Consider the following 21,464-nt stretch of genomic DNA (forward strand, 5'->3'; position numbering starts at 1 on the left):
ACATATTAACTTGATGATCATTTGCACCTGCTTGGTATAATTGATTAAACATACGCCTCACTCTAATCCTACAAAATCCCTGACTTTGGGCAAGTGTAAGAATTGATGCTGTTTTGAAGATGAAGGGTAGTCACTCTAAATACTGATTTGATTTAGATTTTTCTTCTGTTTGCACTCTTTGCATTTTGTAAATTGATAAAAACAAACAATTAAAAATATATATTTTTGACAGCATTCTTAACTTACATCATTTCTTCACACCTGCCTAAAATGTTTGCACAGTACTGTATTTCTCCTCTATCAGCCTCTTTGCAAGTTGATTGTCTGCACCCAAGGTCAGATAAGGCACTCAATCAGATGACAACCAAACACAATTATGGAACTTCTGGTATTTTGCATATAGTATAGTCTGTATGATTCCCGTGGAAAAAACATGCTACATGTATAAAGTGAATCTTCAGGCATTTAGTATTAACCCTTCTTGATTTCTCTTTGATCACTAGAGTCTTCAAGTTGGAATTCATTGACTCACAAACCTGTACAGTATATTCAAATTTCCTAAATGGGACTGAAACAGTGACATTTTTTAATAGGTTAAACCAGTGTTTCTCAACCTTTTTACCTTCGAGGAACCCTCTGCAAAATGTTTGAGATCTCGGGGAACCCCTGAAAAAAAATGTTCAGGTCTACAGCTCATGGAATTTTGAATTCGATCATCAAGCTGTAGATGAAGCACATGGCTGGATGAGGAGGTGGTATTCAGTGTATGGCAGCACTGAATGCAGAGAGGGGGAGCAGAGAGTGGGAGCTTGAGGCTGGATGATATTGAATGTAGCAGGAGGTGAGATCATAATAGCTTTATGTACAGTACATTTGTGGCATAATAACAAAAAGCTTGTATCATCTCACATCCTGCTATATTCAGTGTGATCCAACTATGTGCTCCAGCTCTCTGCAGTCTGCATCACTACTGTCATACACTGGATGTCACCTCCTGCCTCCTTTCTGCCCCTCTTCCAGCGCTCTCACCTCCCATACAGCCACATGCTCTGGTGGCTCTCTGCTTCCTCCTCCCCACACTCTGTAATGCCATGGCTGTAACAGGATCTTGCCTCCTGATCCAGCCATGTGCTCCAGTGGCTAGCAGCTCTCTGCTCTCCTCCCTCCACCATCCCTTGAACTCTGTGTCTCTGTAGCTGTAGGATCTCACCTCCCAAAGGAAGCCACATGCTCCCACTCTGTGCTCTGCGCTATCACAGAAAGCTGCCACCTCCTTCTTCAGCTCCCGCCCTCTGACTTTATAGGGGCCAGAACTATAGAGAAGGCATTGGGTATCAATGACCACAGACATTACTGACTGTTAGAATGCACTGCGAACAACACTGGAAACAACATTAGGCAGTATACATCCGCAATAATGTTGTTGCACGGCGGGACCCCTGGGGAACCCTAGTTGAGAAACGCTGGATTAAACAAACTAGAAATGGTGCTTTAATGGTAAATTTAGACAAAGAAAATGTTTTAATGGTCATTTAGACAAGGAGAGTTTTGTACATTATCAATTTGAAGGGATTCTAGTTCTGAATACTGAATTTTAATATAGGCTAAACTCCAAAAAAGTGACCAGTATTAAAATCTTTACATTCATTTTGCTCTTAATGCTGTTGTGTGAGGTTTTTTAGCTTATCAGTTAGTAAATTAGAACATGTGTGTCTATTTCATTTAGACTGAAAAGTTTTTGGCCTCTTAGTGATACAGAATACATTGATGCTCATCACTGCCCTATTATACATTATTTTAGTGAAAGTCATGTTTTTGGTCTGGTGTATCATATCACATAAACTGATTTTCTGGAGAGTGGAGAGCTAAAACTGATCATAGGGAGTATAAAGGAGTGGGAGCTGATAGTGGTTGGATGGACAGTGATGTCAGAAAAAGAGAGAATGACAGCTGAGCATTGTTTTGGGAAAGGGAGAGGGGATACAGAAGGCGGAACAGAAACTGGCCATCGACAAGTGTGCAAGTGCAGAGTGGAAGTTGACCATGACAGAAGAAAGTGGAGTGGTAAATGACCATGTGATAGAAGAGCAAAGTATAATGGTATTCTAGTTAAATAGTATAAGTGGAACTACAGATTGCCAGAGACAATGGGGCAAAAAGTAATGACAATGCAGCAGCTAGAAGCAGCCCATGAAAAGCCCATCAGAGGGTCAATAGGCAAGATGTTGCATACAACGTGATGAGAAGCCAAACTGGAGAAATGAGAGTGGAAAGGGGAGGGAAAAGAATGAAAGAAGAGAAAAAAAAGGGGGGGGTAAGAAGAGGTGGATAAACTGGGTGAAAGTTATTTCTTTTTTTAAACACACTAGAGGTGCTTCAGATTCACATGTGCTGTATACAGATCATCAGGTTTTTAGACTCATGTCAAGGCTGATCACTTCAGCCTGGACCTTTACTGGGCACTAGCAAGAATCAGAATGTAGTTTTACATTGGGGCTGATTCCTTCAATGAAAACAAGAAGTTTCAACCCTTTTAATAATGTATAGAAAGCAAGTATTGTTTATATTACAGAGGGTCTCATTGCTCTCAGCTCCTAAAGGTTGCATTTTAATTGATTGTAACTGATCAATACATATAGGAAATTTTACTTTGCCTATATAATTAAAGAAGAATTGCAGGTGTGGTATTTTTTACATAGTTACCTTGGTCCATCTTGGACAAATGTACAGTAAATATGCATACACCATACCTGTGGGATCCCCCTAAAAGCTGGAAATCACTGTAGTAGACACAGCTTCTCCATTGATCTCCACTAGCTTTTAGGCCATGTGCTGAGTGACTTCCATGCTGCATTGTGAAGTTGGCTTCTCAGTACGGATGCCATTTAGAGAATACTTTGCATTTCTCAATCAATGCAAAGCATCCTCTGATTGGATGAGGTGGAGAGTGTGACTTCACCTCCCATCCTTTCCACCTTGCCCAATCAGAGAATGCATTGCATTCACTAAGAAAATACAAAAGCATTCTCTGAATGGCACCCATGCCAACCTGCCAACCTCCTGTGTTTCAAAATCAGCAGGGCAGCTATTCAGCACAGGACCTGAAAAGATAGCAGAGATTACTGTAATAGAGGCATCTACTACAATGAACAGTTTCCAGCTTCTAGAGGGACCGCACAGTTATGGTATCTGCAAAGTTACATTGGTCTAAGCTAAATTAATACTAACTTTGTAAAAAATGCCATGCCTGGAACTCTTCTTAAAATATTCATTTCTGTAGAAATAACAGATTGGCAGCGTGTTAAATGCGAGAAGTGCAAAACATTCAAACATCTTCACAGTGAATGGGTTGGCCACAAAACTTATTTCGGTCAGATCTTGGAATACAGGTATTTATGCTTTAGGATTTCGATTCTATGAAAAAAAAATCACAGCCGATCAAACTAATAGTTATAAAGGTTTTTCCTGTACAATGAAAGTGATTACTCATCAGTTTAACTTTACAAGAGATCCAAAGGCATTCCATGCATTCAAGCAGAAAATATTGGAAGATGTGATGTCTGTTAATTGACATACTGGAAAAATTCATACATTTTTAGAGCAAGGATAAATGTTGTTGCTGCCCATAGAAACCAAGAAGTTTTTTACCTTTTCTAACTTTCAGGTGTTCCATTTTCTATTGCTAGAATTAAACAACGTAATAGCTGGTATATTTATGGTTCTTGTGATTATCAACACAAGTTTTCATTTTCAAGGGACAAGGATTCTTTTAGTTTGCATGAGTGCATTTAGAGACAACTTCAACACTTTTCAAAACAGGGCTTAATAATGAAAAAGTCAAAATGGTACAAATAAAATATTTACAAATACAAAGATATTACAGAGCAACAATGAGAACAAGCCACAGCAAGACAAAGAGGTGAAAAAAAGTTAAATACTTGCAAAGACTTTGGTTTTAGCACAGTTCAGTCAAGGGTGAGCAGGGTGTTATCTGCTCTAATAACTTGTCAGATGTTCCTTGGTTGATGGCACACAAGAGTTGCCAGTGTCTTGGCATACCCTTTTTCTGTGGTAGCAAAGGAGTGTTGACAGAGACCATCTGACCAATCATCCAGTTTAAGGGGTAGTTGCTGAGAGGCTGAGAGGTCACTCATTTATGACTAAGTCCCAGACAGTTTTCTATGAGTTTTAAAAACTTTGAATGTCTGCATGGTACAGTCGGCTACCCTGCATATTACTGTCCAGCATGAAATTAGCTTCACAATGGATATAGATATGATAGGTTTTAGATATTTACTTCTCATAGGAGGGGTGTAGAGGCCTAATCCACTCTGGTACCTCCTAGCATCGGGGTGTTTGGGTTCAAAATGCTAAACAATAACTGATGAAGGTGAATATGACTTCACTCCGTGCTATAATTATGTCATGCGTTATGAAATATGCTGATGTTTTAGAGTCTTGCTGATAACCAGTCTATCAGGGATGTGCATTCTACTGACTTCCAACTAAGATATTTATGTCCCAATGTCTGGTAACTTTCTGGTCACTGAAGCAGCAAAGTCAGACACTTTTATGGGCCCTGCGATCTATATTGGTGTATATCGTGCAAGTCCTATTACAAGACTGATAAGGATTGTCTGTAGCAGCTAAGCATTTGTGGATTGTTTGAGCTGAAAGGAGGAGGAAGAGGGAGAGAGGAAAAGGTCACTGTGGTATGCCTTCGTATGTTGAAATGGCATAGGAGACGTGTGATGTGAACAAAATGACTGCTACACACATAGCCATTTGTATGCCCAGGTACACATGGCCATTACTTCGTCCATCTAAGTCTACTAGTCCATCTAACACTACCTTCTTCAGCTATCCAAAGGTGTCTCCATTGCTCACCAATAGATAGCCTAAGACAGGAAGTGTGTTACTGGATGGATCATCAGGTGAAAATAAAGTGAAAAAAAAACTAGAAACAGAAAACAAATGCAGCTCTGACATGTAAGCTGCAGATTAAATTTTTCTTTAGGTTTATATACTGTATGTTTTAAAGTGTAACACTAATAATGAACTTTCCTTGTTTTTGCTCCTTGTTGGTCTGTTAAACATAGCATTGAAAGTGTTTTGTTATATCTGTTCCAAAAGTGCAAAAAAAATATATACAGTATGTGTGATCCTGTCAGAAATGCTGTGAGCCGCTAACTCCCTGTCCTGCACTGTTATCAGTTAGCATTGTTTCCAGCTATCTCTGAGGACTCTGACATAGGGTGAGGTACATTATTTGTACAGTATGCTTCTCTATCCTTCTCCATAGATACAGTACAATGAGAGAGCATTGAGAAAGTATAAGATGTGTGTTACTGGTAGGCAGGGGCAGACTGACAATTCATGGGGCCCCCGAGCAATAGGGGATCATGGGGCCCCTGTGTCCTTGCCCAAACTCAAAAAGCCTATGAAAAAGGTACCAGGGGTAGCTCATGGGGCCCCCTAATGACCCCGGGCCCTCGGGCAGTGCCCGAGCTTCCAAATGGTCAGTCCGCCCCTGCTGGTAGGATACCAGCTGAAGATAAAAAGAAGAAGCCTAAAAATAAAAACTAGTACAGCCACCACCCCTCAGGATGGTGCATATATGACATTTTAGCAAAACTTGTTTTTAGGTTTACATTTACATACATTTTCGTTATTAATTTCAGAGAGAGTAAGTAAAAGTAAAAAAGGGGCACACATAAAGCTTTCCTAAATAGACCTGTATTATAATTATTCAAGACTAAATGTTCATATTCATTCACAAGGCCAATTGTTCTCTTTAACGATGGCTTTAGCTGAAATTGAAAGTGACAGTTGCTTCAGTAGAATTTTTCTAGCCTCTATCATAACAGTTTAGAATTTTAAAATGATCTGTTACATCTTTGCTAGAACACCTACACAACACTGAATTTTCAAACTCCTTTGATATTTGCTTTGTTTTGATGATTCATGGTTTCATTTTCTTGAGATTATTACTGTTGCACAAAAAATAGGTTTGTTAACAACACCAATTTAGTTGGTCACATAAATTACAATCTGATTTTAAAATCTCTTTTAGAGTCACAGTCGGCTATACAATGCCAGGGCTTACCTGATTGATATTAATTAAAAGGACTGTTAAAGTGAATCCATCATCATCATCAAAAAAAAAAAGGATTTAAAAAATTATTGTAAGATAGTGAAAATACTTACCAGTCTTGCCACTGATGATCCTTGCTCTTTTGAAAGCTACGCCTAGGAATCTCCAGCATCTGGAACATTTCTGGGTGTGTTGGATGCCGGTGTCCACTGCTGCATATGGTGGTTCTACCCGCCAGATCGTATGTGGCTGTAGTTTTGCAGGAAGAACCTAATGGTGCAAGATCCATACACAAATGTATAGCTCCGCTCAAGACCCGCCTCTCTCATACATTGATAGTCTTGATGCTGGCCACCACTGTCAATTAAAAATATGAATTACCATCAGCTACACCCTGCTTAGCTTCTCTTACAGTATTAAACACTTGCCACATCTCCATAGTACATTTACTGCGGCGGGGTGGCACAGTCATGTATATATATATATATATATATATATATATATATATATATATAGTTGTGTTCAAAATAATAGCAGTGTGTTGAAAAAAGTGAATAAAGCTCAAAATCCTTCTAATAGCTTTTATTTCCATACACACAAATGCATTGGGAGCACTACACATTCTATTCCAAATCAATACATGAGGAAAAATAGATCAAATTTGTGTTGTTCCTCTAAAAAAATTGAAGATAAGTGAATATTAGACTGTTCAAAAAAAATAGCAGTGTTTGTATTCTTCTTTACAAACTCAAACATTCACTATATAAACTGAACAATGTTTGAAGATTTTTCTTTCCTTTGAATCACTTAATGAATATTTAGTTGTATAAGCACTGTTTCTGAGAACTGCTGTACATCTGTGTTGCATGGAGTCAACCAACTTCTGGCACCTGTGAACAGGTATTCCAGCCCAGGATGATTGGACTACATTCCACAGTTCTTCTCTATTTCTTAGTTTTGCCTCAGAAACTGCATTTTTGATGTCACCCCACAAGTTTTCTATTGGATTAAGATCCGGGGATTGGGCTGGCCACTCCATAACATCAATCTTGTTGGTCTGGAACAAAGATGTTGCACGTTTACTGAGGTGTTTGGGGTCGATGTCTTGTTGGAACACCCATTTCAAGGGCATTTCCTCTTCAGCATAAGGCAGCATGACCTCTTCAAGTATTCTGATGTATTCAAACTGATCCATGCAGAAAATGATAGGCTGCTCAGCTAAAATGATCTGGTATGCGATAAATAGGCCCAACACCGTAGTATGAGAAACATCCCCATATCATGATGCTTGCGCAACCATGCTTCACTGTCTTCACAGTGTACTGTGGCTTGATTGTTGGCTGAGTCCTTGCCATTTTGGCTATTCTTCTATCCATTCGAATGGTAGTTTTTCGCTTTCTTCCACGTCTTTCAGGTTTTGGTTGCCATTTTAAAGCATTTGCGATCATTTTAGCTGAGCAGCCTATCATTTTCTGCACTTCTTTATATGTTTTCCCCTCTCCAATCAACTTTTTAATCAAGGTACGCTGTTCTTCTGAACAATGTCTGGAACGACCCATCTTCCTCAGAATTTCAGAGAGAAATGCACTGTAACCAGCATGTACAACATTTTCTGCCTTCCTTCCTTAAATAAGGGCAATAATTGCCACCTGTTTTTCAATGAATGACCTCACTAATGGAACTCCACACTGCTATTATTTTGAACATGCCCCTTTCAATTAGTGATTCAATTACACAGAATCAGCAGCATGCATGTCATGACTGTCGGGTCTGTTGGATTTCTATTACTCTACTACACCTGCTAGTAAACTATTTGCCATGTAGAAATATCATTTCTACCAAAAACAGTGATTGATCAGGTTAGTGATGTCTGACTGCTATTATTTTGAACACAACTGTATATATATATGTGTGTGTGACTACCTGTTTCTGGATCTGCGGGTGCTCACATATGCATCCCCTGCCGACCCATGCTGTGACTGGACATGAGGCACGATGTTGACAGTTAATTCCAGGTAGTGATTTTGGCTGAAATCAGTTAATCGGCTGTGTCCAATCACAGAGTTTTGTGTTTACAAAACACAGAACACTGTGTACAGGGAACAGCTGTCTGACTGTTTTTTCTCCCTGCAAAGCATGGAGAAAAAAACAGACATATAATAATTTTAAAAGCAGCACACATTACGTGCATTACACATTGTTAGACACACAACTAACTCCTTGATGGCCACTAGACGTTAAAGTGGTTCTAAAGGCTCCTGGTTTTTTACCTTTATGCATTCTATAAAAACCTGTAGCAGCTCCCCTCCAGCCCCACCTAACATTTACCTGAGCCACATCCTGATCCAGAAGTGTCCACGAGAGCCTCAATCCTGATTGGCTGAGGCAGCAGCGGGAGCTGAGGGAAGGGGTTGGGGCCGAGCCGCGGCTCAGGAGTGAGTCTGTCTGGGTGCCCCCCACAGCAAATAGCTTGCTATGGGGGGCACCCAACAGGAGGGCAGGCTGCTCTGTGCAAAACCACTGTACAGAGCAGGTAAGTATGACATGTTTGTTATCTAAAAAAAAAAGACTTTAGTATCACTTTAAGCCCTTCCCAGCCAGTGTGACTAGTACAATGACAGTGCACTGTATTATAGTGTCAGAGGCGGACTGACCATTTGGAAACTCGGGCACTGCCCGATGGCCCGGGGTTAGTAGGGGGCCCCATGAGATGCCCCTGGTACCTTTTTCATAGGCTTTTTTGAGTTTAGGCAAGGACACAGGGGCCCCATGATCCCCTATTACCCGGGGACCCCATGAGTTGTTAGTCCGCCCCTGTCTAGTGTCACTATTGATGTCAGTGTCAGTTAGTCAGTTCATGTACCTCCCAGGCCAGCGTCAGCTAGCACCATATTATCCGCAACACAATCAGTCTCACTATAAGTCATTGATCACCGTAAATTCCAGTGTGTTGTGTGTGTGTATGTATATATATATATATATATATATATATATATATATATATCATAGTTTGTAGATGCTATAACTTTCGCAAAAAACTATGTTCTTTTTTTTACCAGACATGTAGCAGAATACATTTTGGCCTAAATTTATGAAGAAATTCATTTTTTAAATTGGATATGTTTTATAGCAGAAAGTAGGAATTATAGAGTTTTTTCAGCATTTTCTGTCTTTTTTGTTTATATAATAAAAATAAAAAGCCCAGTGGTGAACCACTAATATAAATTTAATTTGTGTACAGTGTTGCATGAGCATGCAATTGCCAGCTAAAGCAGCACAGCGCTGAATAGCAAAAAATGATCTGGTCATGAAGGGGGCAAAACCTTCTGGAGGTCAAGTGGTTAAATAGTAAGTTGACTGCATATAACAATGTCTTCACTAGAGAACCAAACTTCCTTGATGTGTTTCACCAAGCCATACTCATAAGGATTGGGGAAGTCCAGTGGGTATAACCACTCTCTTCTGCTCATTTTAAGTTGTATTTCATGAGACTAGAAAATCTTTATTCATGCTCTGTTGAACAGTGCCAGGCATGTAATACACCTGGTACTGTGTCGGTTGCTGAAGATTTTTATGCCAGTGTATCATTTCAAAAGGACAAATATTCAAATCAGTAACTGACAGACTGGTACGTGTTTTTTCTCTTCTTCAGACTGGTTTATACAGTGTATTTTTTTTTTTCAGACGGTTTTTAGGTTGGCCCTTCATTATATAACTGTTGGTAAATCTAAAAGCCTCAATACATAGATTTTAACATTTGTTCAGCTTTAGAGGTATAAAAAATTATGAATCTTTTCCCGACTTTATCTAGATATTTAAAGTAAATAAAAGATAGCTACGTTGCCAACCGGAGGCAGTAAAAAACAAAGCAAAACAAAATAAAGCAAACAGAAAAACATACACCCCCATGGTAGGTGCACAAACAGTCATAATATGTACTCATGTATGTGTAAGTTTCCTCAACACTGTCATTATTTTTGTCCTCCAAGCATATATGCCTATAATAATGCAGAATTCCTGTATTCTTGAATGCATTCCTTTCCTTCAGGTAATCATTTCTAACAGGGCTTGGATTCCTTCACTTTATGTTCAGACAATAACATACAGCTCTTGATAAATTATTTTGCTGTCTCTACTCAAGTGCCCCTCTCAACTTAAGCCTCCCCCCCCCTTCTTCCATCCCCTCTCCTCCCTCTCTCTCTCCTCCACCTGCCACACACTCTCCCCGCCATATATTATTCATCGCAATCAAATAAGACACAGTGGAGGCTCAGTAGACTTGCTTTTCATATCAGAATTGCTTTTATTGAGTAACACACACTGCAGACCTTAGCTTCCAGCAGCCAGGCCTGAAATGAGCAATTCTCTCATTGTAATAATGTGCCTCTGTCATCTCCTTATTATCAGCATGATAAAAGATGAAATATTCCCAGATCCTGCCCTACTAACCTGATCACAGCGTGATATTTGAGCTCTGGAAATGAGTTTTATAAGCTTTAATATACTCCTTGGCGGAGTGACCCCTGAAATTAAACATTATTACACAGCGGATATTTAAAAAGCCAGGGCCGCAAATTACATCAAAATGAAAATATTAAGGAGTATTACGAATATACCAAGTGGGAGTTTGCAGCATTTTTTTTTTAATCTTCATTGGTGGGAGCCATAAAACTCTGTATATCAGTGTCAGAAACATCACAATAGATAATAATTGCAGACACCTTGACTCGAGATATTTTATATTTGGGGCTAAACCAAATTACTGGTCTGTTTATATAGACACATTTTTCTTCCACCTGGCTCCTTAGTAAAGGGTGATTCTTGAAGCTTTTAGTATCAGTGTACACTGTATTTTCCTCTTATAAAAGCCTAATTGAAAGGTACCAATACCTCAGTGAAAGCAGATTTGATTTCTAGCGGTTAGTGTCCGTTGCTGTGGTCACAGCTGTGCTCAGCATTAATGTGTCGGTGACATCTCTTTCTAAGGTTCAGTGATTTATACACACAGATGGGACTGTATACTGTATATGACCAATGTGTGTGCATGCATATGTTTTAATAATAAAGTTTATGAAAGAGAATAAAAAAACAAACTGTCTGAACTTTGCAAGCAAAAGTCACCTTGTAATCTTGTCATTGTGTATTTATCTAGGGAGTGTCCTAGCTTGCTGGGTCCTACTAATAAAGGTGGTCATGTCTCTCTTCTGCTCATTTTAAGTTGTATTTCATAAGACTAGAAGATATTTCTTCATGATCGCTTGAACTTGCCTTAAAGGACTGCTATGGTGAAAACGATTGCATTGTAATCGTTGTATGCAGTTAACACCTGTAATGATAGTGTTCCATATATGAATTATTATTATTATTGTACAGGATTTATATAGTGCCAACAGATTGCGCCGCGCTTTACAAAATGAAGGTAGACAGTACAGTTACAATACAATTTGGTACAAGAGGAAACAGAGGGCCCTGCTCATTAGAGCTTACAATCTAAGATAATGCTTCTTTTTGCTCATGTGCTTTTATTTATCATCTCTCTACCTTTATGTGCAGTCCAAGCTGTGTAGCAAAAGGGACAAGAGTTGGGACAAAACACAAAAAAGTAGTGCAGCGCTCAATTGCAGACTAATATCAAATATAAACAAGTGAAATAAAATGCTTACAAATCAAACAGACGTGACACGCGACTGGACCAACTGTAGCCAGGATACTAATAATAAATATATATATATAGGTGACTGTTAACAGTAAACATGCCCCCCTCACTCCCACTCAATATCGTGATCAGTGAGTGAAATCATTCAGGTGGGTATGTACAGTTCATGGATAATAAGTCATGGTGTTCAAATTCATGCGTTGTGCGTGATCACACAAAAAAACTTCCAGTATTGGTGAGTGACACTCCTTCTATAGCTGAATTGCCTCCTCACCTCCACTCCGCGGCCCACTGGGCCAACACGCCTTCAAGATCACTCAGGATCTTACTCCAATACTGTCAGATCAGCTCCTCCAGATCTCTCATCATATGGGGATGAAACACCAGATGTCCTGGCTCCTGATCTCTACTGAGTATACCACTCGTCCAGATATAGTAAATATAAGAGGACACTCTGATAGTGTAGTATACCGAAGTAAAGGTGCTTTTAATAATAGCAAAAACTGGCACTTACATTACAAATGTTGTATTCCTCAGTTCTCCCCACAAGCATGGGTGTACTGCATGGGTGAAAGTGCCTATTTCCTGGGTAGACCAAGATGGCGGATGAACCAGAAGTGCATCATCGCTATCTGGATACTGCGTCCTTGCGTATCTACGCGTTACGTCACCGTTCGCGTGACTTCATCAGGATCATGTGCTTTTATTTATCATCTCTCTACCTTTATGTGCAGTCCAAGCTGTGTAGCAAAAGGGACAAGGGTTGGGACAAACTATAACACATCCTGGGGTGATTTTGATGGACACTAGAGATAAGGGAAGAATTTTATTGCTACTTGATTCTTGAGCTTTAATTGGCTGCCATGCTTCCAATTAAATATCAGGAACATTCCATGACATTTCATACAATGCCTAAGTGAGTGTTTCCTAATATTCCTGTTATAGTACTGCATTATTATTATAAATATTGAACTGGATGACGTAATTTTACGGGTTTGTGGAATATGGCATCTGCTGTGTTGGTGGAGTGTGGAGTTCAAAGTAGAACTGCAGGATTGGAGTATCGTCATCTGCCGTAGACATAGGGTTGCCATCTCATCCCTTTAAAACTGAACACATTATATTACACAGGTTCTGAAGCTAATTTAATGAAGATAAGGCACTAAGTGAGTTTAGAAACCACCTTAATTAGCCACAGAATCTGTGTAATTAATGTGTGTGTGATTTTAAAGGTATTAGGTTGACCCCTAAAGCACGCTTGGTTTTTCATTAGATTTAAAGCCCAACAGCTCCAGTAAGGGCTCCTGCTCACCTGTGCTTACCACTAGATTCTTGGAGTGTCACTATCTCTCTTTGGCCTCATTGGAAAAGCAGATCATTTCTTCTTTCCTTTGTTAGTTGCAAACATATTATTATTGTGGACATTTTATTTAAGCACAGACTTTCTTTGGTGGAGTTTCGTTGTTTCAGATTTTAAATTTTTTTTTAGCGCTGGCCTTTTTGTATTATGATATTTGAGGTTGTGTATCTTTCACCTGTGCTAACTGCTTTTATTATCGGATTTAATCTAAGTGCAGAATTATATTTTGTTGTGTTTGGTTTTAAAGGGATGAGGTGACAACCCTACGTGGACATGTTTGGGGTTGACCCCTAAAGTACGCTTGGCTTTTCATTAGATTGAAAGCCCAACAGCTCCAGTACGGGTTCCTACTTGTGCTTACCACTAGATTCTTGGAGTGTCATTCTCTCTTTGGCCTCATTGTAAAAGTGGATCCTTTCTTCTTTCCTTTGTTGGTTGCAAACATATTTATTATTGTGGACATTTATTTGAGCACAGACTTTCTTTGGTGGAGTGTAAATGTTTCAGATTATTTAATTTTTTTAGCACTGCCCTTTTTGTATTATGTGAGGTTGTATATCTTTGACCTGTGCTAGCTGCTTTTATTATAGGATTTAATCTAAGTGCAGAATTATATTCTGTCATGTTTGGTTTTAAAAGGATGATATCACGAACTCCCTAGCGGTAGCTCTATAGGTCCACAGTCTGAGTCTCCCCAGGGCGCGGAGTCTAAGCCATAGTCTGCTTGTTCACCAGAGCCCCTGATGGTGGGGATGGACTTGGAGCAAGCTGAGACCTGGTCGCGGCCCCTGGGTACGCCCAGCTGTGGTAGAGAAGACCGCTAGTGTAACGTAGCTTAGTAAAGAGCCTGACGTGAAGAGGCAAGGCAGACCAGAGTGGAATGCGGATGGATCCGTGCAGGTTGGATGGATGCGGGCGCACCGTGAAGCAAGTAGCGAAGTCAGACTGGCCGGGTTAGTAACCGAGGAGGCAGAGCAGATCAGAACGGCAGGCAAAGGATAGTCGGGTCACAGTGTCAGGGCTCCAGGTATGACCAGAGGTGGGTGGACCGACACAGGGAAACACAGACTTCAGGTATAGTGTGTAACACAATATAATTTATTAAAGGCAACACAAACAAACACAGTGCAAACAACCACACTCAACACTTACATAAATATGTACAACCAGGTGCAATAAACCTTAAACTAATAGGTACCAGTGCAGTCAGGGCTGGAGAGGTGGAATGGTCAGGCAGGCCGTAAGCTATTGTCAGGTGCCGCCTGGCAGTGTCTCTAGCAGCCCACAGCACGGATTTCCTCAGGGCGCGGGGTCTAAGTCCCAACCTGCTATTCACCAGGGCCCCTGATGGTGGGGATGGACTTGGTGCAGACTGGACCCCTGAGTGCATCCGGCTGTGGTAGAGAGTACTGGCAGGGGAGTGCGGGAACGGAGTCTGATGGGAAGAGGCAGGCAGACTTACTGAAGTGATCCGTGCAGGATGGATGGATGGATCGTCGGGTGAAGTAAGCGTAGTCAGGCAGGCCGGTATCGTGCGGGCAGCAAGATACAAGAGGAGCGAGCAGAGAATGGTCACAAGCCAGGTTCAGCAGGTTGCGGGCAGCGCGGTACCAGGGATCAAGCAAAGAGTAGTCGGGCAAGCCAGGGGTTAATCAGGAGAATAGCAGGATCAGGAACAAGCAGAGGTTGGCAATGGAATGAACACAGGAACAATATCAGGAACAGAGCAGGTAAGAGACAGGATACAGGGAACAGGGCACTTGGGAAACATACACCAAGGCCCTGATCACAGGCCTGGTCATTCCTTAAATACACTTCCTGCAATCAGCTTCAGGTGTTGGCTGACTGCAGGAGTGAGCTTCTGGCTGCTGAGAGCACCCGCTGGTCAGCCCTGGTACTGCAGCCCACACGGCAGGTGAGTCCCACCACCAGTGCTGAGTCCATTCCTGACACACAGGCCAAGTTCAGCAACAGGAGGTCAAATGATCAGGAGCAGGCAGAAGAATAGTCCAGAGGCAAGCCAGGGGTCAGGGCAGAAGATGGTCAGCAGTAATCAGGAGCAGGCTGGGTCAGCAACAAGAATCACACAGGATCAGAAACACAAGCAAGGGATAAAGACCATACGGCAACTTGGATATGCGGTGGCCAGTTTAAATAGCCCGCTCTGCGCCGTCATTGGTGACAGGTGCGCACCCGCGTGCGCGAGTGTGCATGTGCGGCCGCGAGTGCCGCTGAGAGCGCCTATGTCCTAGCGCCCGTAAGCCTGTTCGCTTCGGGATCCTGTGCATGCTCAGATTCATGCACCATGGCGATCCTCTCGATCACTGACAGATGAGGTGACAACCCTACATGGACATGTTTGGGGTTGACCCCTAAAGTACACTTGGCTTTTCATTAGATTGAAAGCCCAACTGCTCCAGTACGGGCTCCTACTCGTGCTTGCCACAAGATTCTTGGAGTGTCACTCTCTCTCTTTGGCCTCATTGGAAAAGTGGATCCTTTCTTCTCTCCTTTGATGGTTGGAAACACATTTATTATTGTGGACATTTATTTGAGCATGGACTTTCTTTGGTAGAATTTCATTATTTCAGATTATTTAATTTTTTTAGCGCTGCGCTTTTTGAGTTATGATATTTCAGGTTGTGTATCTTTCACCTGTTCTAGCTGCTTTTATTATAGGATTTAATCTAAGTGCAGAATTATATTGGGTTTGAGTATTGCACTATTGTATGAATCGGGATTACAGGCATTTATACTAGAAATTAAAATTGGATACTGGTACAAGATTAAGGTAAGTAGATCTAAACCTATGCTGTACAGAGGTAGGTTTCACTCCCATAATGTCACATAGTCAGCTTCAAAAAAGACACAAGCTCATCTAGTTCAACCAATAGGAAAATTAAAGAAATAGAAAACTTCCATATTACATGATCTTATGCTGACAGTTGATCCAGAGGAAGACAAAAAAAATTATAGAGCATGATCCAGTTTGCTCCAGTTGGGGAAAACAAATTCCTTACTGATTCCACAGAAGGGAATTTGATATTCCCTGGATCAATAATCCCTGTTTTTATTAACTTTAAATGTTAGTATCCAGTTATGTTGTATTCACATCTTTTAACAACTGTGCACAATGCACATCCAAATATATTTGGCTTTCAAATAATGTTTTAGTATATATAAATGTTCATGACAAATGGGTGTTTTTAAAATATCAAGAGTTCTGTTCAAAGATGTAAGGTAATTGAATGTTAGGCTTCTTCCTCTAGTTCTGGGATTATTGTTTCATACAGTATCACCCCTTACATTTTTGTAAATATTTTATTATATTATTATATTATATTATTATATATTTTCATGTGACAACACTGAAGAAACAACACTTTGCTACAATGTAAATTAGTGAGTGTACAGCTTGTATAACAGTGTAAATTTGCTGTCCCTTCAAAATAACTCAACACCCAGCCATTAATGTCTAAACTGCTGGCAACAAAAGTGACACCCCTAAGTGAATATGTCCAAATTGGGCCCAAAGTGTCAATATTTTGTATGGCACCATTTATTTCCAGCACTGCCCTACCCTCTTGGGCATGGAGTTCACCAGAGCTTCACAGGTTGCCACTGGAGTCCTCTTCCACTCCTCCATGATGACAACATGTAGCTGGTGGATGTTAGAGACCTTGCACTCCTCCACCTTCCATTTGAGGATGCCCCACAGATGCTTAATAGGGTTTAGGTCTGCAGACATGCTTGGCCAGTCCATCACCTTTACCCTCAGCTTCTTTAGCAAGGCAGTGGTCTTCTTGGAGGTGTGTTTGTGGTTGTTATCATGTTGGAATATTTCAGTATGTCACAGTACATGTTGGCATTCGTGGTTCCCTCAATGAACTGTAGCTCCCCAGTGCCGGCAGCACTCATGCAGTCACAGACCATGACACTCCCACCACCATGCTTGACTGTACGCAAGACATACTTGTCTTTGTACTCCTCACCTGGTTTGCCGCCACACACACTTGACACCATCTAAACCAAATAAGTTTATCTTGGTTTCATCAGACTACAGGACATGGTTCCAGTAATCCATGTCCTTAGTCTGCCTGTCTTCAGCAAACTGTTTGCGGGCTTTCTTGTACATCATCTTTAGAAGAGGCTTTTTTCTGGGATGACAGCCATGTAGACCAATTTGATGCAGTGTGTGGCGTACGGTCTGAGCGCTGACAGGCTGACCCCCCACCCCTCAACCTCTGCAGCAAACTGGCAACACTCAGATGGCTATTTCTCAAAGACAACCTCTGGATATGACGATGAGCATGTGCTCTCTTCTTTGGTCGACCATGGCGAGGCCTGTTCTGAGTGGAACCTGTCCTGTTAAACTACTGTATGGTCATTGCCACCAGCTCAGTTTCAGAGTCTTGACAATCTTCTTATAGCCTAGGCCATCCTTATGTAGAGCAACAATTGTTTTTTTCAGATCCTCAGAGAGTTCTTTGCCATGATGTGTCATGTTGAACTTCCATTGACTAGTATAAGAGAGTGAGAGTGATAACACCACATTTAACACACCTGCTCCCCATTCACACCTGAGACCTTGTAACACTAACTAGTCACATGAGCCGGGGAGAGAAAATGGCTAATTGGGCCCAATTTGGACCTTTTTACTTAGGGGTGTACTACTTTTGTTGCCAGCGGTTTAGACATTAATGGCTGTGTGTTGAGTTATTTTGAGGGGACAGTAAATTTACACTGTTATACAAGCTGTACACTCACTACTTTACATTGTAGCAAAGTGTAATTTCTTCAGTGATGTCACATGAAAAGATATAATAGAATATTTACAAAAATGTGAGGGGTGTACTCACTTCTGTGAGATACCGTATATGTATGTGCTTAGGTGTCACTTTCAGAGAGTGACCAATTGGGGATTACATTTAAACAACTCCCCCGGGTTGCCCCATCTCTATAATTAAGCTTAGATGGGTAAAATGTGTTAGAGGGGCGGGTCTCTTTGGCATGGACTGTTAGTAAAGTTGTTGGAAGATGTGATATCATGGGAGTGCAACCTTCCTCTATAGAGCATGTGCACAGAGTGGGAAAAGGCTACAGCCACCAGCACCCAGGAAGCACACAATGAAAGACCACAGCTTTGGCTTTTGGAACAGTGAGATTTATGAGTGATCCATAGATCTAAACCTAAGCACTAAAGTCTTCTTTATTCTCAAATGAATGGAGTCACTTTCCAATTTCTTTTAATAGTGCAGCCTTCTAGATACAATCACAAAATATTAAAGCACTTGGGTTTTTAGGGCACCAGGGATCAAACATGACAACCTTATATCAACATTCATAATTTTATTTTTACACAGTAAAAAAGATTATACATAAAAACATTTAAAAAGTAGGGGAAAAGATTCTGAATCATTAATATAGGTGTGCCCAAAACAAATATACAGCCCTCTACAAGCTTACAAGCCCTCTACTTACAATTGTGAGTCAAGATAGCCAAATGCTCTGTCCAAAAAGGGACCACGCACAGTACTATAAATAAATAAATTCTATACAAAGAGGGAGGAAAAGAGAGTCACCGATGAGCTCAATGTGTTTCACAGTCCAAGTCATTTCATCAGGAGATGTACAGATCAGAATCTATATTTCAATCTATAAAGCAAAAAACAGTAAGTGTATACAATGACAGGGTATAACAATGTAAATACAAAAACACATCACATTTTTTCTTTCCAACTTCATTTTTTTACCCAAGGTACATGTTGCTATCCAAGCGTAACCATCAGCCCAAGATCCCCTAGTGGGGGGAGACACGCCTAGAACCATGTGCCATCCCCAAAGTGGGACCACTAGAGCATACTAGGACAGACTGGTCCATCACCTCATCAACCTTTCAACATTTGCAGAGTACCCTACATGGTGGTATAAATATATAATATCCAGAAAAATACTGTGATGTGTACATCCCTAATTATAACACAAATGTTATGTAATACTACTTACACCCAGTCTCTGGAGTTAATAATTACTAACAATATATACACCAAATACACTAGTAATATCCCCTTAAAACTATCCAAATGCCATTGCTGACTGTTAGCAACAAACCATATACATTGTCTATAATAAATTACAAGCTGGGCTTTTTTGTCAGAGAATAGCTGCAGGAACTCTCTTCTTCAAGTCACCCTTGTCTCCAGCCCCTACCCACCTCTGAGCACCGTCCCTTGGTTCCACACTCTACCCACCACCCAGTATCATCCCCTTTATATAATACAGAACCAAGTATCATTTTGTGGTACATTCAAACTAATTAAAGTGAATGTGGAATTCAATATCTCAAATAAATAGCAATAATAAATATAATAAGAAATGTGCTTAGTGATAACACAAAAATGATGGCAAAACACAAACTTAAATCAATACGCATGTGCAAGAAAAATGCACATACATATATTACATCACACGTGCAAAAATGTGAAGTGAAGTTACATCTAAATAATACACACAAACTCAAAGTCCAATAATGGAATATTAAAGGTGAAAAAAAAAAAAAAAAAAGTCCAATAATGGAATATTAAAGGTGAAAAAATTTTTTTGGTAAACTGTGTTTCCAATAGGCTGTAAAGTGACCACAGGTGAAACAAAAACGTGCAGGTATCTGGGTGTAGATAGCTTGTGAATCCAACCACCTTCTGGATTAGCCTCTCACCTCATCTCTTCGACCCTTGCGGGTCAAAGAGCAGTATGGATCCCTCTCACAGATCCTCCAGGCACCAAAGCACTCCAAAACCACTTCTCAGGATATAATATTCCCACTCAGCTCTTCTCCAGGTATAAATGAAATATCACTTTCCCAGAACAAAACAAAAGGATCCTCCCATAATGTAGTATGTTTATTATACCATAGGAACATCAAATCTTTAATGAAAATACACTTACGTAGCAGCCAGTCCACATTAAACCCTCATGCTCTCAAATGAGGATATGTGTATGTAAGTTGGGTGTACAGCTGAGTCCACAGGTGTACCAAGATGGCCGCCACGCCCTGATGAAGTCACGTGATATTGTGACGTAACGCGTCGGCGTAGCGCGGTGACGTATTTCCGGCGTGGCGGCCATCTTGGTACACCTGTGGACTCAGCTGTACACCCAACTTACATACACATATCCTCATTTGAGAGCATGAGGGTTTAATGTGGACTGGCTGCTACGTAAGTGTATTTTCATTAAAGATTTGATGTTCCTATGGTATAATAAACATACTACATTATGGGAGGATCCTTTTGTTTTGTTCTGGGAAAGTGATATTTCATCTATACCTGGAGAAGAGCTGAGTGGGAATATTATATCCTGAGAAGTGGTTTTGGACTGCTTTGGTGCCTGGAGGATCTGTGAGAGGGATCCATACTGCTCTTTGACCCGCAAGGGTCGAAGAGATGAGGTGAGAGGCTAATCCAGAAGGTGGTTGGATTCACAAGCTATCTACACCCAGATACCTGCACGTTTTTGTTTCACCTGTGGTCACTTTACAGCCTATTGGAAACACAGTTTACCAAAAAATTTTTTTCACCTTTAATATTCCATTATTGGACTTTTTTTTTTTTTTTTTTTCACCTTTAATATTCCATTATTGGACTTTGAGTTTGTGTGTATTATTTAGATGTAACTTCACTTCACATTTTTGCACGTGTGATGTAATATATGTATGTGCATTTTTCTTGCACATGCGTATTGATTTAAGTTTGTGTTTTGCCATCATTTTTGTGTTATCACTAAGCACATTTCTTATTATATTTATTATTGCTATTTATTTGAGATATTGAATTCCACATTCACTTTAATTAGTTTGAATGTAGCGCAGCATTTTTATGGTTTATATTCACTTGATCATTGGTATATGATTTAATGTTAGCAGCTGTTTGGGGTTCATTTATTATTTTAATTTGTTTTAACACACATTTTGGAGCGCAGGAGGGTCACACCATTATCATTTTGTGGTGCCATGTCATTTGTATGGAAATTATTAATAATAACAAAAAAACAAACAAACAGTAAAATAGATTCCCTGCAGCCGGGGAACAGCAACATGTCCCTCAGCAACGATAGATCTCAAGCCAGTAATAATAGACCCCTCCCTCAGAAATAGATCCCTCCCAACAACAATTGACCCCCACATAATCATAAGACCCCCGGTAACAATAGATCCCCCACTAGCAAAATATAAACCCCAGCAACAATAGATTCCCTCCAGCAACAATAGAGCCCCAGCAGCCAGCATCAATAGACCCTCCAGCACACCCCAGCACCCCTTGCAATTATATACTTTCAGTGCTGGAAGTACGTTCCCC

This window comes from Staurois parvus, unplaced genomic scaffold (assembly GCF_062004578.1).
Source record: "Staurois parvus isolate SC_StPar_1 unplaced genomic scaffold, SC_StPar_1.0 ptg000454l, whole genome shotgun sequence".
In the NCBI taxonomy this organism is placed as follows: Eukaryota; Metazoa; Chordata; class Amphibia; order Anura; family Ranidae; genus Staurois; species Staurois parvus.